Below are 13,531 nucleotides of genomic sequence, written 5' to 3' on the forward strand. Positions count from 1 at the left end.
TAATCATTTTTTTTATTTTTTAAATTACTTTATAATTATTTTTTAATTATTTGGATCCTCAATGCCATTTTATATTTTTATTTTTTTAAAAATTTTATAATTTCTTTTGAATAATCAATTTTTTATTTTTATTTTTTAAATAATTTTATAATTATTTTTTAATATATTGGACCCACAATGCCACATGTCATCTTTCAATTGGCCCTTTTTGTCACGTCAAAGCGTGTATGCAACACGCACTTGAACCTTTAGCTGATTGGGAAAAAAATGCCCAATTGGAACAAAATTCGGGGGGTTTAGGGGCTTGATAGGTACAGACCTTAATTTAAGAATTTAAGTGAATTTTCGGGACAAGTTTAAGGTTCTATCGATAAATTTGACCTAAATAGAATTACTTGTCATTTAGCCTATTTCCTTCTTCCTTAGTATAATCACTTTGCATATCATTTGTAAACAATATATTGCCTCCATTATTGATGCTTTTTTGGGTCCATGTCTTAAAATTCAATCAAAAAATTGAGAGTCCTATTATTTGTTAGTCTTTTGGAGTCTAAATCATTTAAGTTATGCCTATTTCGTTTTATTTATTGTATTTGTTTCGTTATTTTCATCACGACTTCTTTGCCATGTCCACTTCATGCCACCTCCCCCTCAACATTACATATAAATATTTTTAGAATAATATATTTCTGTTTATTTATTAAATACTAAAAAATAAATTTAAAAAATCATGTATTTTTCTAAGAAAACATTTTCCTACCAAACACACCCCTAGGAGAAAAATATGTGACAAAGAGGACATGGTGGACTTGGTACAAGCAGATCAGATGTATTATAAAATGAAAAGAGAATAATTTAGAAAAAGTATATACTAATACTAAAAAGTGTTAGAGACAAATTAGTGCTAAAATAAAAGATATTCTCCATCACCAAATGTCTGTTGCTTATAATATACTCCTACATTTTATTAAAGCAAAGTTATAGTATATATATACTCCTATATAAGTACAAGTCAGAAAGGATTTTCCACTAATTATAAATTTATAATTAAATGGATCACGGATCGCCTTAGATGATTTGATTGTAATTAGCGTCAAGTTAAGAAAGAAAAATATACAAATTAAAAGGATGGATCAAATTTGTCTTTGAAATATGTGAAAGGTCAATAGTTTATGACTTAAATTTATCCTCCGTTTAAAACTAGTACAATATAAGAATATGGATAAATTTGTTTCTTTTCATATACTCGTAGTTCTGAAGCAAATTTGACCCTACTTTCAGTAAAGAATGGACATATTTGACCCCAATACTTCTCTCGTTCATTTTTACTTGTCCAATATATCAAAAATAACTGTCCAACTTTATTTTTTCATTCAAAAAATTAAGAGATACTTTACCATTTTATGTCCATTTACCAACTATTGTCATTATATGATGCACTTCTCAAAACATTAAATTTATTAGAGAAAATGGTCAATTACCCCTCCAACCTTTAGTCGAAAGCTCAACTACACACTCAACCTTTATGAAAGTCTCATTACCTCTCTAAACATTTTTTTAGTGTATTTTATACCCCTCCAATTACTGACGTGTCAATATAAACCAAACAATTACCCATGCATGTGTACACGCGCCCGGCCCACCTACTTTTTTAGCTCCCCTAAAACGCCATTTTCATGGATTCCACTCACATCTCTTAGCTCTCTATAAACACATACCATCTACAACACAACACACAGAGAAATGCACACAAAACACAGACTACTACACACAGCCATACGCGAGAGAAGGGAGAAATAGTGAAAGACGAGAGAAAAAGAGGGGAAAACAGCCATATCGAATTCAACAACAACAAAGCGGATCCAAAGTTTTAAATTACTTATGCAGATTCTCGATCTTTCACAAAATTCAAATTGCAGTACAATTCAAATCAATGCGTGCTGATAACACTGCATCCACTACTCCAGAAGCGACAAGCTTTTTTAGTTGAACAAGCAAGAGTTGAGAATTAACAATTTCAATACGAATCGCAATTGAAAAAGAAGCAAGGATGAAAAGAAATAGAAGATATCTTCTAAATTTAAAATTCCAAACACCAGCACGTCGCAACTCAAAACTCGGGATCTGGGTTTCTTAGCAGCAGCAGCAGTAGAACTCTTCTTCACAGTTGCCGACACCATTTTTGCTAAATTCAACAAGAGTAATTTGCTCGGTATTTTGAGAATTGAGAAATAACGAATTGTGGGAAATTTGATAAAGCTATGAATGGTATATAAAGGGAAATAATGAAATCTGATTAGAAAATAGCTGTGTATGATGCGGCGTTTGTGAACAGTGAATTACCAAAGAACACTTCGATTTTTGGATTGAAATTGTAGGTGGTTATTGGGATATTTGGTGGAGCTGTATTTGTTCTCATATCCAAGAGATGAGATTTGACATTTGGAGATGAAGGATTATGTTGGGTTTAATTGGAGAAGACAACATTAGTTAATAATTAAAAATAATGACATGTATTATACATGTGGCACCTAAAATTACTGATTTTGTAGGGTCGAAGCCCCAACTGACGCGCCTATTGGGGGTGTTCTCACCTCCCATGATATGTCAGCAATTAGAGGGGTATAAATTACAGTAAAACAATATTTAGAAGGGGTAATGGGACTCTTGTAAAGGTTGAGTGTGTAGTTGAGATTTCGATTAAAGGTTGGAGGTAATAGACTATTTTCTCAATTTATTATATTCAAGGGTGATGTAATAAAATGTCTCTTTTATTTATTGCTTTTTAAAAAGGCAAAATGCTCTTCCGAACCCCTGTACTATGTCAGTTTTGTAAGTTGGACACTTCTACTTACATGTTTGTCATCTGAACTCTTGAACCCATTAAAAAGCAACCTTTTAAACCCTTTGTCGGTCTACTCAGCTATGCGTGTTGCACAATTGCGACCACGTCATTAATTTTGTGTAAAATAATTTCCACGTATGAAATGACGTGTGTAGAGTATAAATAGTAAAATTTGACCTAAAATTTAGGTCATTTTAAGCCTTCTTCTTCGCCTCTCCTCTCTCTCTCATCCGAAACTGAAAATTAGCACGAGTTTAGGGTAATTTAGGCCGATAGTTGTTGAAACTTCTTGCAATCCTTGTAAGTATTTAATATTTTGGTGTATTTTTAGTATGTGGTTGTTTATTCTGAAGCTTGTAGTCGATTAAATGGTGGTTCGTTCTACTGATTTTAGGATTTTCGAGATTACGAACTTTTTTCTGCAATTTTTTGTATGATTTTGTTCTTTTTGTCTGTAGTGTTGTTGTAGGTAGTATTATATCTGGTTTTAGGTAGAATTTTGGGTTTTCGAGTTTTTCGTAAACTGAAAAATTGAGACTGAAAATTTGAGGCTTTTGGTTTGTTTGTAGTCTAATGCTCGTATTATGGCTATATATTACAGTTTATATGCCTTCGATGGCATTTTTTGTTATTTCGATTAAATTTTAGAGTTTTTTGGTCAATTCAGAATTGCACCCAAAAATCTTGGGGCTTTTGATTTTTTTATTGTTTATTGCTCCTATTAAACGTGTGTATAACCGTTTTATGCCTTCAATGGCATGTTTTGTTATTTCAATTACACTTTAGGGTTTTTTGGGTAAAATCAGAATTGATGTTTTTATTCCTTAGTTTTTTCTTTAAAAATTAGGGCTTTGTGGATAATTGCCTAATGTATATGTTATGTTGTCATTGTACATGTTTTATAAATTAATGGATATAATTGTAACAATTCAATTCACCTATGGGGGTGTCTTTTTGTTAGACCCTGATTTAAGGCATGTAAATGAAATTCGTATTCCTAATAAAATTAGAGTAGATGTTGATGGGCTTCACGTTATGTTGTTTCATAACTTAGCAACAGATTTAGATGTGGAAAAAATTAAAACCTTTTGGTGTAGAGTAAACAAAAAAGGCTATTATTACAAGTTAAAAAATGATGTTGATGTTTTAAGCCTTATCAGTAGTTTAAAAAATAGAGATTTGGTTGATGTATATGTGGTTCACCAAATTAGTGAACCTATACTTGTTAATAATGATATGACAGCCACTCCACCATTATTAGTACTTAGTAATGGTGATGTGGCAGCCCCTTTTGAACCTGATAGGGTTGATGTGTCTTCATCTCATCCATTGGATATAAATGAAGATGAATATATAAATGAAAATCAACCTCCTAGGGCAGAAAAAGGAAAAGTTAAGGTTCCTTGTGAAGACTTAGGTGAAGGTCAATTTAATGATTTCTCCACATACCATCTCCAAACATCTGATTCTGAATTAGATTTTGATTGGACTGATTCTAATGGTGATTCACTTTATAATGTTGATGAAAATATTGAAGATTTGCTTCAAGTTAGGAAGGCTAACATTGAAAAACAATCAAAAGAAAAGGTTGATAGGGTGAATCTAGATGAGATACCATCTGGACCAGTAGGTATAGATGCTAGTTTTGAGGATATTTGTAATAACAAGGGGGTTAGATATGAAGGTAAACTGGGCGGGGATGAACCTTATTTTGATAGTTCAGATCCAGGTAGTGACATTAGTGATGAAGAGGAAGGAGATCCTGTTGATGATGATGAAGTGGTAGATCCACTACCTAGAACTTCTTCTAGCAAGATCTACTTTGATAAAACTGCAAAGAAGGTATGTTTTCAGTTGTATATGGTTTTTTTGAATGCTATTAAGTTTAGAGAGGCACTGCAGAGTTACTCTATTCAAAAAGGTGTGAACCTTAAGTTGAAACCTAATGAGAAGGAAAGGGTAAGGACTAAGTATAAGCATAAGGGTTGTCCTTGGGTTATTCTTGGAAGTGTTGATAACACGAGATTTTTTACCGTGAAACTTACTTCCCTGTACACAAGTGTTGTAAAAGGACAAGAAATAAGATGTGCAACCCTTTGTGGATTAGTAAGTGTCACACCCCTTTTTTTCACTCCCAAAAAATAATTGAATTTTAAGTTCGAAAGAGTTTTATTATTAAAGTGACAAAAGACGAAAATTTTTCCGAAAAAGGATTCATTAGTTTCAAAACTCAGAGTCGCCACTTGGCATAAATCAGGTGTGCCAAGTCACCCGTGGATATCCTTTTTCAAAAAGATTTTGACTCTATAAAATTGATCCGCGAACAGAGATTCCGGCTAAGGAATTCTGTTGATCGAGGGGAAGGTGTTAGGCACCCCTCGATCCCGTGGTTCGACCACGGTCCCTTGGTGGAGTATATCAGCTAATTGAACACTATGAATGTATAAACCACACCAAACATAAATAAAATGATCAATCAAACAAACAAATCCAAAAAAAAATGTTCAGTCCAATTATACAGTCGAAAATAGAAAAAGAATGCGAAAATGTAAATCCTATTCTATCCTACACTAATTTTATACTACGCTCCCATGCTACCCGATGCCTCGGGCCTTCATCACGGAAATCCTCCAAATACAAAATACTTCGGGGCATTCCCCGGCGAATAAATACAAGTGATCGCGGGGTATTCCCCGATTAAATGAATACATTTCCAAATGCAAGAACTAAAACCAAACCGTTCAACTCAAATTCCACATTCAAATATTCAACAAGAAAACTTATTCCTAAATTTTTGCCTACCCGAACCAACATTCGCCTATCCATTTCAACATATCATAATTTTATTACATTCCAACAATATTCATGCTCATTACGAATTAAACAAAACAACAATAAACCAAAGCTAATATAAACTCAACTTTTTTATCAATTTCTCAACTCCATCCCCCAAATTCATTTTTAACCACATTATTAAACCAGTTCGACTATCAAATTACTTTTCAAAATCCGAAACCAACAACACATACCCCAAGGAAGATTCAAACATTTAAGCATACCAATAATTCATATCCACAACAACAATTAATATTTTGCTCAAAATATTCAAAACCATACCACAAAATCACGATATTAACCAACTTCGATATAATAAAAAAGTAGAGTTGAGAGATGGACCTTTGAAGAATCGATTTCGTTGATAATAAAATCAAGAAAGCCCGGACTATAGAATTCCTAATAGGACCTCAACAATGACGAACTCCAACTCCGTATTGAAAAATTTGAAGCTCCGTAAATCCAATCAAACCCGAAATCTGTCATTGTTCACGTACTGTTCATGGCACTATTCACAATACAAAGCAGTAGATAACGAGACAGAATTTTGTCCTAACCTTTATTCGAAAGCACGGAGCACGAGGAAGGAGGGAAATTAGGTCTTGACTTAGGACATCCTACCTACCCAAGTTATGAGGGAATCGAGTGATAGTTATCTCAAAGGATTGGAAGGAGATAGACTATGCCGAGTTGGAGAGTCGAGTGAGGTCCCATCGAGGTTCCAGTCCGTGGCTCTGTTATTACATCAAAAATAAAAATTATAAGTTAAAAACATAAATGAAATTACAAAATCCTATCTACGCAGCTTTTGTTGGACTCTTGACTTGAGTTTCATCACCCTATTCTTCAGGCGGGCTCCTGGTTTGAAATTTCTTTAACTTGTTGCTTGGTTTTTAATTTCATCCCCCTGTTCTCCAGGCGGGCTCCTGACTTTCTATTTTCGATCTGTTGACTTTCTTTTTCTTCACCTTGTTGCTTGACTTTCAATTTCTTCACCTTGCTGCTTGACTTTCCATTTATTCACCCTGTGCTTTGGGCGGGCTCCTGAAATCAATCAAAACTAGAAAGAAAATTATCCCAAACAAAATTATTCTAAAAAGAAAATCGTTTTCCAAAAAAGTAAAGTTCCAAAACAGATATTAAATTATTTTTTGCCCCAGTTTACCATTAGAAGACTTTTGAGAAAGTCATATCATACCTACTTGCATGTTGCAATAATGAATCAAGACTCTGACCAAGAAATGCATCTCTTGAGAGCAAAATTGAATGACAAAGACTAGGAAGTGCGTCTCCTAAGAATTAAAGTGAAGAATTCTGACTAGAAAGTGCGTCTTCTAGAGATAGAAGTTTAAATTAAAAAGTGTATCACCTGACAAATGAAAACTAACAAGGAAGTGCGTCTTATAAGGATTAAGTGCAAAGACTCGACTAGAAAGTGCATTTTCTAGAAATCAAGGAGAATGACTCGACTAAAAGGTTTATCTATTAGGAATCAAAGAAAATGACTCAACTAAAAGGTACGTCTTCTAGGGGTCAAGGGGAATGACTCGACTAAAAGGTACGTCTTATAGGAATCAAAGGGAGATGACTCGACTAAAAGGTACGTATTATAGGAATCAAGGGGGATGACTCGACTAAAAGGTATGCCTTATAGGAATCAAGGGGGATGAATCGACTAAAAGGTACGCCTTATATGAATCAAGGGGGATGACTTGACTAAAAGGTACGTCTTCTAAGAGTCAAAGGGAATGACTCGACTAAACGGTACGTATTCTAGGAATCAAGAGAGATGACTCGACTAAAAGGTACGTCTTCTAGGAATCAAGGTGGATGACTCAACTAAAAGGTACGTCTTATAGGAATCAAAGGGAATGACTCGACTAAAAGGTACGTCTTCTAGGGATCAAGGGGAATGACTCGACTAAAAGGTACGTCTTATATGAATCAAGGGAAATGACTCGACTAATAGGTACGTTTTCTAAGGGTCAAGGGAGATGACTCGACTAAAAGGTACGTTTTATTGGAATCAGGGGAATGACTCAACTAAAAGGTACATCTTATAGGAATCAAGGAAAATGACTCGACTAAAAGGTACGTCTTCTAGGGGTCAAGGGAGATGACTCGACTAAAAGATATGTATCACCCAGCAAATGAAAACAAAAATTCCTGGACAGGAAAGTGTGTCTTCGAGGGATATAAGATGATGCCATGATTTAATTATCAAACCTGTGCAACAACATTGCTTCCTGCATTTGTAAAAGTGAGAAATTAGGGGCCTTGATGTTTAGGCTTTGAAATCCTTGATTTGAAGGTGACATGTGTTCCTGTTTCATGCAAAGAAAAGTTGTGAATTTAAAAACATGGAGGCAGGTTTGTGGCTTTGGCTTTCATAGTAAACTCTCTTGCCGTCATCACATTTAACCTTGCTTCCAACCATTATATATATCATTGGCTTGATGCATCATTGACCCAAACTCAGATTATTAAGAGTGACTTTGAAAAAAATACAGTATCTTTGCTTTGTTATGCTCCTCAGATAGACCCCTTGGAACCTTGGTATTTCATGAGTTCCCAGATTTATTTGTTGACAAAACTTTTTGTTTGCCTCATTTTGGCTCACAATTATGTCTCTTTCATGCATTGGCCTTTCTGCCTTGCTTTGTATAATTGAAGAAGCTGGTAGCCAGTTTTAAAATTTTTTTTCACTAGTTTTGACATAGACTTGACTCAAAGACAAGAAACAAAAAAAAAGAATGACAATTTTTGTTTGGATAACTGACTCAAGAAAGATAAAATAAAAATAAAGAGAAGAAAGAAAAGACAATGAATGTCCCCTTTTGAAACAAAGAAATGAAAAATTCATCTAAAAATGACAGTCAACACTAATGATTATGCCATGCATTTTGGATTAAACAGCTTGATCTTTTCATCCAAACTTTCTACCCATTGTTGTTGAGTTAATGGCCTTGAAACTGAGTTGCTTCCTTAGGTCAACTGCATTTAAGACCCCATTCGGCTAGTGGCACCTTGAAGGGTTTTCGCCAACAAGCTTCTTTCATTTCTTTTTATCACCTCACCATTGCCTTATGGTATCCGAGAGGGTTTTTCACCAATAAGATTCTCTTATTTTCATTTCTCTGAACTCACAGTCGTGTTACAGTGCCCATAAGGATTTTCATTAGTAAGACTCTCTCATTTTATCTCTCTCAACTTACCATCATCTTATGGTGCCCGCGGGGGTTTTCATCAATAAAACTCTCTCATTTTTATTTCTTTCCTGATTTCTTATGCTGAGGAAGACAAGTAGAACCCCAAAATGCATCATCATATCCATTGCATGCTTAGCCTTAACATTATCAAAGATTGATCTAAAAAACTTTCTTTGGTTGTAACTTGGCTTTTGGATAAGTTTATAAAAAAAAAAAGAATGACATGAGGCCCAAACAACACTCGAAGTGGGGTAGGACTTACAACTTTTGGAATCGACTCAAACAATGAGGATTAACTCATGCCCCAGTTTCTTTTGACTGGAAAATTCTAAATTTTTTATTTGGTTGGACCGAGCCTTGAGTAGGGCAGCCTACGTATCTCACCCTCAAAAGAGGAGAATCAGGTCACGCATAGTTCTGGCAGCTTGTTCTTTTGCTTGATTCTGATTTTTTCTTTTGTTGACTCTTTTCCTCTTTGAAATTTTCTAACTCTATTTTTCTTGACACTCTTCTTTTTTCTTTTATTTTCTCTTTTCACTTTGCGATTCTTTTATTTTTCTAACTCTATTTTCTTGACACTCTTTTTTTTTTTTTAATTTTTGGAAATATTTTTGTCTCTTTTCGAAACTTTCCTGACTTTATTTTTTTCACTCGATAGTTTTTCTTGAACTTTGCTGACTCTATCTTGATTCCAAAAGAGGGGTATAAAAGAAAATAACACTAAGGCTCAAACGGGGTAAACAAAGGATGACACAATGTTTGGATAGCAAAATGAAATGCCTTCATCATATCAATCCTTGAGAATGAAAGTACATAACATACAATTGGAAAATGGGAGATAAAGATCATGTGTGACACTTTAATAGCACTAACTTAAATTGAACATGTGTGTCACTTCTTCTTTTATACTTGTCCAACATACAACTCTACCTTTGTTATACATCTCTCACATCGAATGATTCATGCTTTTGTGGAGCTGATTTCTTTTTATTCCTCTTGATATAAGATCACACAGCCACTGTTTGACCTAATTGAGACATGTCTTTCAATTAATGGCCGAGTTATTCTTATGATTCCTAAAATAATTGTCTTAATTTTCAAAAAAGGCTTCAACTTGTCACCAAATGCCCCAGCACTCTATCTATTTTCTCAGATGCTCTCTTTTTCTAACTTTAACCCTCTGATTCAATGTTCATGCTTAAACTGGATTTTAAGATCTGACTAAAAATTCTGCAGGCATGTCATAACACTAGAATCAACATAAAATGTGCTGTGTAAAGAAAACAAAACACATATTTAAAACACAAAGGGAAAGGGACACTTCATTTAGTTGAAACAAAAGATAGAAGGGTTTGAACATAAACAACAAAAGAATAAAACAAGATAGATCCTGAACTACAACCCTGAAATAATTCAGATAATAGAAAATAAAACAAAACAAACTACCAAACCTCTTCTTAGTATGGAGAGGGGTGACTTCTCAATTGATCAGCCTGACATCTTAGCTACTGGTTTGCATATCAGCATGACTAGAGTTTCCCTCATTATCAATGTTCTACACCATAATTGATCTATCCTGAATCATCTTTTCAATTTCTCTTTTCAAATCTCGACAATATTCAATACTATGACCCTGAGCATCAGAATGATACACACATCGTCCATTAGGATCAAAATTTCTTGAACGCCGATTAAGAGTCCACCCAAGGAGAGGAGTGATCATGACCCATTATACCAATCTCTGAAATAAACTGGCATATGACTCTCCAATTGGTGTGAAGCTATCTCTTAATTTTTGCCTTATTTCATCGTTTGGCTTGGATCGAAAATCAGGCGTAGAAGGGTTTTGGTATGTTGTGGAATTAGAGGATGGCTCTGAGGAGTTGGTGTGTTCCACTGTGGGTAAGATTGGGGTTGAACATGTGGTTGTGCATCATATACTGGATATGGAGGTGGAGGAGCAGAGTATAATGGATTTTGGGAGTGATTATGTGGAGCTTAGGCATGAACTTGAGTTTGAGCCTGAGAGTGACGACAACGGGGTCTTCTTGACCGTGTCTACTGTCCAACTGCAATAGAGGATGCAACTTCCTCATTCTTTGTCTCCCCAACACTTCCTGAACCCTTTTGAATTGCCTGAGTAGTCTCTTTCAATGTTGCAAAACTCACACTACGACCAGTCTTAATTCCCTCTTCTATCATCTTCCCCATTTTAAGGACCTCAATAAATGGCTTACCTAACGCAGGTAACAAATATTGATAATATGTTTCGTCTTGCACTTGAATAAATACCTCCACTATCTTGCTTTCTTTCATTGGCAGCTTCACCCTAGCAGCTTGTTCACGCCATCTGATCGCATACTCTCTAAAACTCTCAGTATTCTTCTTCTTCATACTGGTTAAGGATTTTTCGTTAGGGATCAATTCCACATTGTATTGAAATTGTTGCACAAATCCAATAGCTAGGTCATCCCAACTAATCCACTTGTTAATGACTTGGTCAACAAACCATTCTAAAGCTAGGCCTGAAAAACTCTCCCCGAAATAAGCCATGAGTAGTTCTTCCTTCCCTCCAGCGCCTCTTAATTGGTAACAATAGCGCCTCAAATGTGCCATTGGGTCCCCATGTCTGTCATATTTCTCAAACTTTGGCATTTTAAAGCCAGGAGGAAGGTTGACACCTGGAAACATGCATAACTCCTTATATGAGACACTTTTGTAACCCTCAAGTCCTTGCAAGTTCTTCATAGCCAATTCCAAACTTCTCAATTTTCTAGTCATTTCCTCTTGTTCTTCTGTCATAATAGGCTTCTCAGTGTTAGGAGGGAATTCAGGCGGGTGAGTGTCACCGTAAAGACCAGTCAACTTGAATGTAGGCTCGAAAGTGTAACGCTGATCACCAGTAATATTTAATGCAGGCTCTCTTGTAGAGTAGGGAGGCACAACTTGTGGATGAACATCAAAAGTAGAAGCTTCAGGTGGGGGTGGCACCGCAAAAGCATGAACAACAGGTGTAGTCGAGTATGTGGTAGTCTTGGATTGGGGAGTGAGGACATGATCATTGGAAGTGTTTGGATAGTGTTGCCCCGGAGCAGGTCTTGATACATGTGTGGTGTGTCAACAAAAATAGGAAACTGTGTATATGACACTGGAGGTAAGCTAGAAAGATATTCCAGATTATCAGCGGGCAATGGAGGAGGTGGCAACCCATTAGCCCAAGCTCGATGTATTTCTATCATTTGTTGCCTTAATTTTTGAATCTCTTTATTAGCTCCTAAATTCTCATTGCCCCAACTCCCTATCTGATCAGTGACAACAAACTCAGTATTCCTGTTGGCCATAACTTTCTCTTCGACTTGGTGCAATATGAAGAACCAGCCGAAATCCCACAAACCAACCACCTTAAATTAATTGGACAAGAGAGACCAAATGCGTTAGAGTTCAACACTTTCTCAAAACCTTTTTCTCTTTCCTTTTTTTTTTTAAAGGATCACCAAACCCAAGAAGGGAGCCTACCTATCTCACATCCCCAAAGAGGAGAATCATATGTGCGTAGTTCGTGAAGTCTTGCCAGAATGGCCAACTAAACTCTTTTTCCTTTCTTTTTTTCTTTTTCTTGAAACTTTAAAAAGAAAAGGAAATAACAAATTATCAAAAAAATTGGCGAAGTCTTTTTACATTTTTCAACTTTAAACTCCCTATACAAAATGAAACCTATGATTACCAAAAAAAGTAATTTTGGGTTTTCGATTTTGAATTTCATATGAAAATGAAACTTGAACATATTAAAGGAAAAATCTTTTTTGAAGTCTTCTCTTAAAGATGTATATGAAACAACACCTACTCTAATAAAGAGTGAATTTTTTAATTTTTTTTTGAATTTTTTAAATAAGATCCCCGAACCAACAATAGGCTGCCTACGTATCTCACTCCCGAGAGAGGAGAATCAGGGGTGCGTAGTTCGTTCAGATTGGACAATTAAGGATTAAAGAACAAACTAAGACTTGACCTGAGAGATGCGATTACAGAGAGACGATGAAAGACGTTAATAAAATCTTTTTGAGTTTTTCAATTTGACACTTCACATAAAACTTACACCAACAATTATGAAAGAAAAAAAATCTTTTTGGGTATTTTCGTTATATGAAATGTACAAAACTTCTACCATTTTTTTTGCATTTTTTTTCTTTATAAAAAGCTCCAATTAAAAAAATATTTTTAAAAATTTTGAATTATGAATGCATGGTAAAGAAATAAAAAGAAAATCTTTTTGATGTTTTTGAAAAAATGAGTGCGAAAGGGAAAAAACTCTTTTGAATTTTTGGATTGTGAAAAAATAAAGCCATAAAGAACTCTAAAAACTACGAAACTCTTTTTTTCTTTTCGACTCACTTTTTCTTTCTTTTTCCTCTTTTTTTTTTTAAAAATTTTTTTCCTTTCCTACACATTCGATTTTTCTAGCACATGCTTTCCTCCAAATCAATCCGTCATATGACCATATTATCCTTAAAGATGCAATATTTAGCACGTACAGATGTTTTAGAGGTGAGTTTCCTACAAAGGGCCACGTGGGTCCCACTAGGTCTCAATATGATGCAGATAAGCATGATCGAAAGGCTAACCTACGCTGGGGTTCACTAAC

Source organism: Capsicum annuum, chromosome 10, assembly GCF_002878395.1.
Source record: "Capsicum annuum cultivar UCD-10X-F1 chromosome 10, UCD10Xv1.1, whole genome shotgun sequence".
Taxonomy (NCBI): domain Eukaryota; kingdom Viridiplantae; phylum Streptophyta; class Magnoliopsida; order Solanales; family Solanaceae; genus Capsicum; species Capsicum annuum.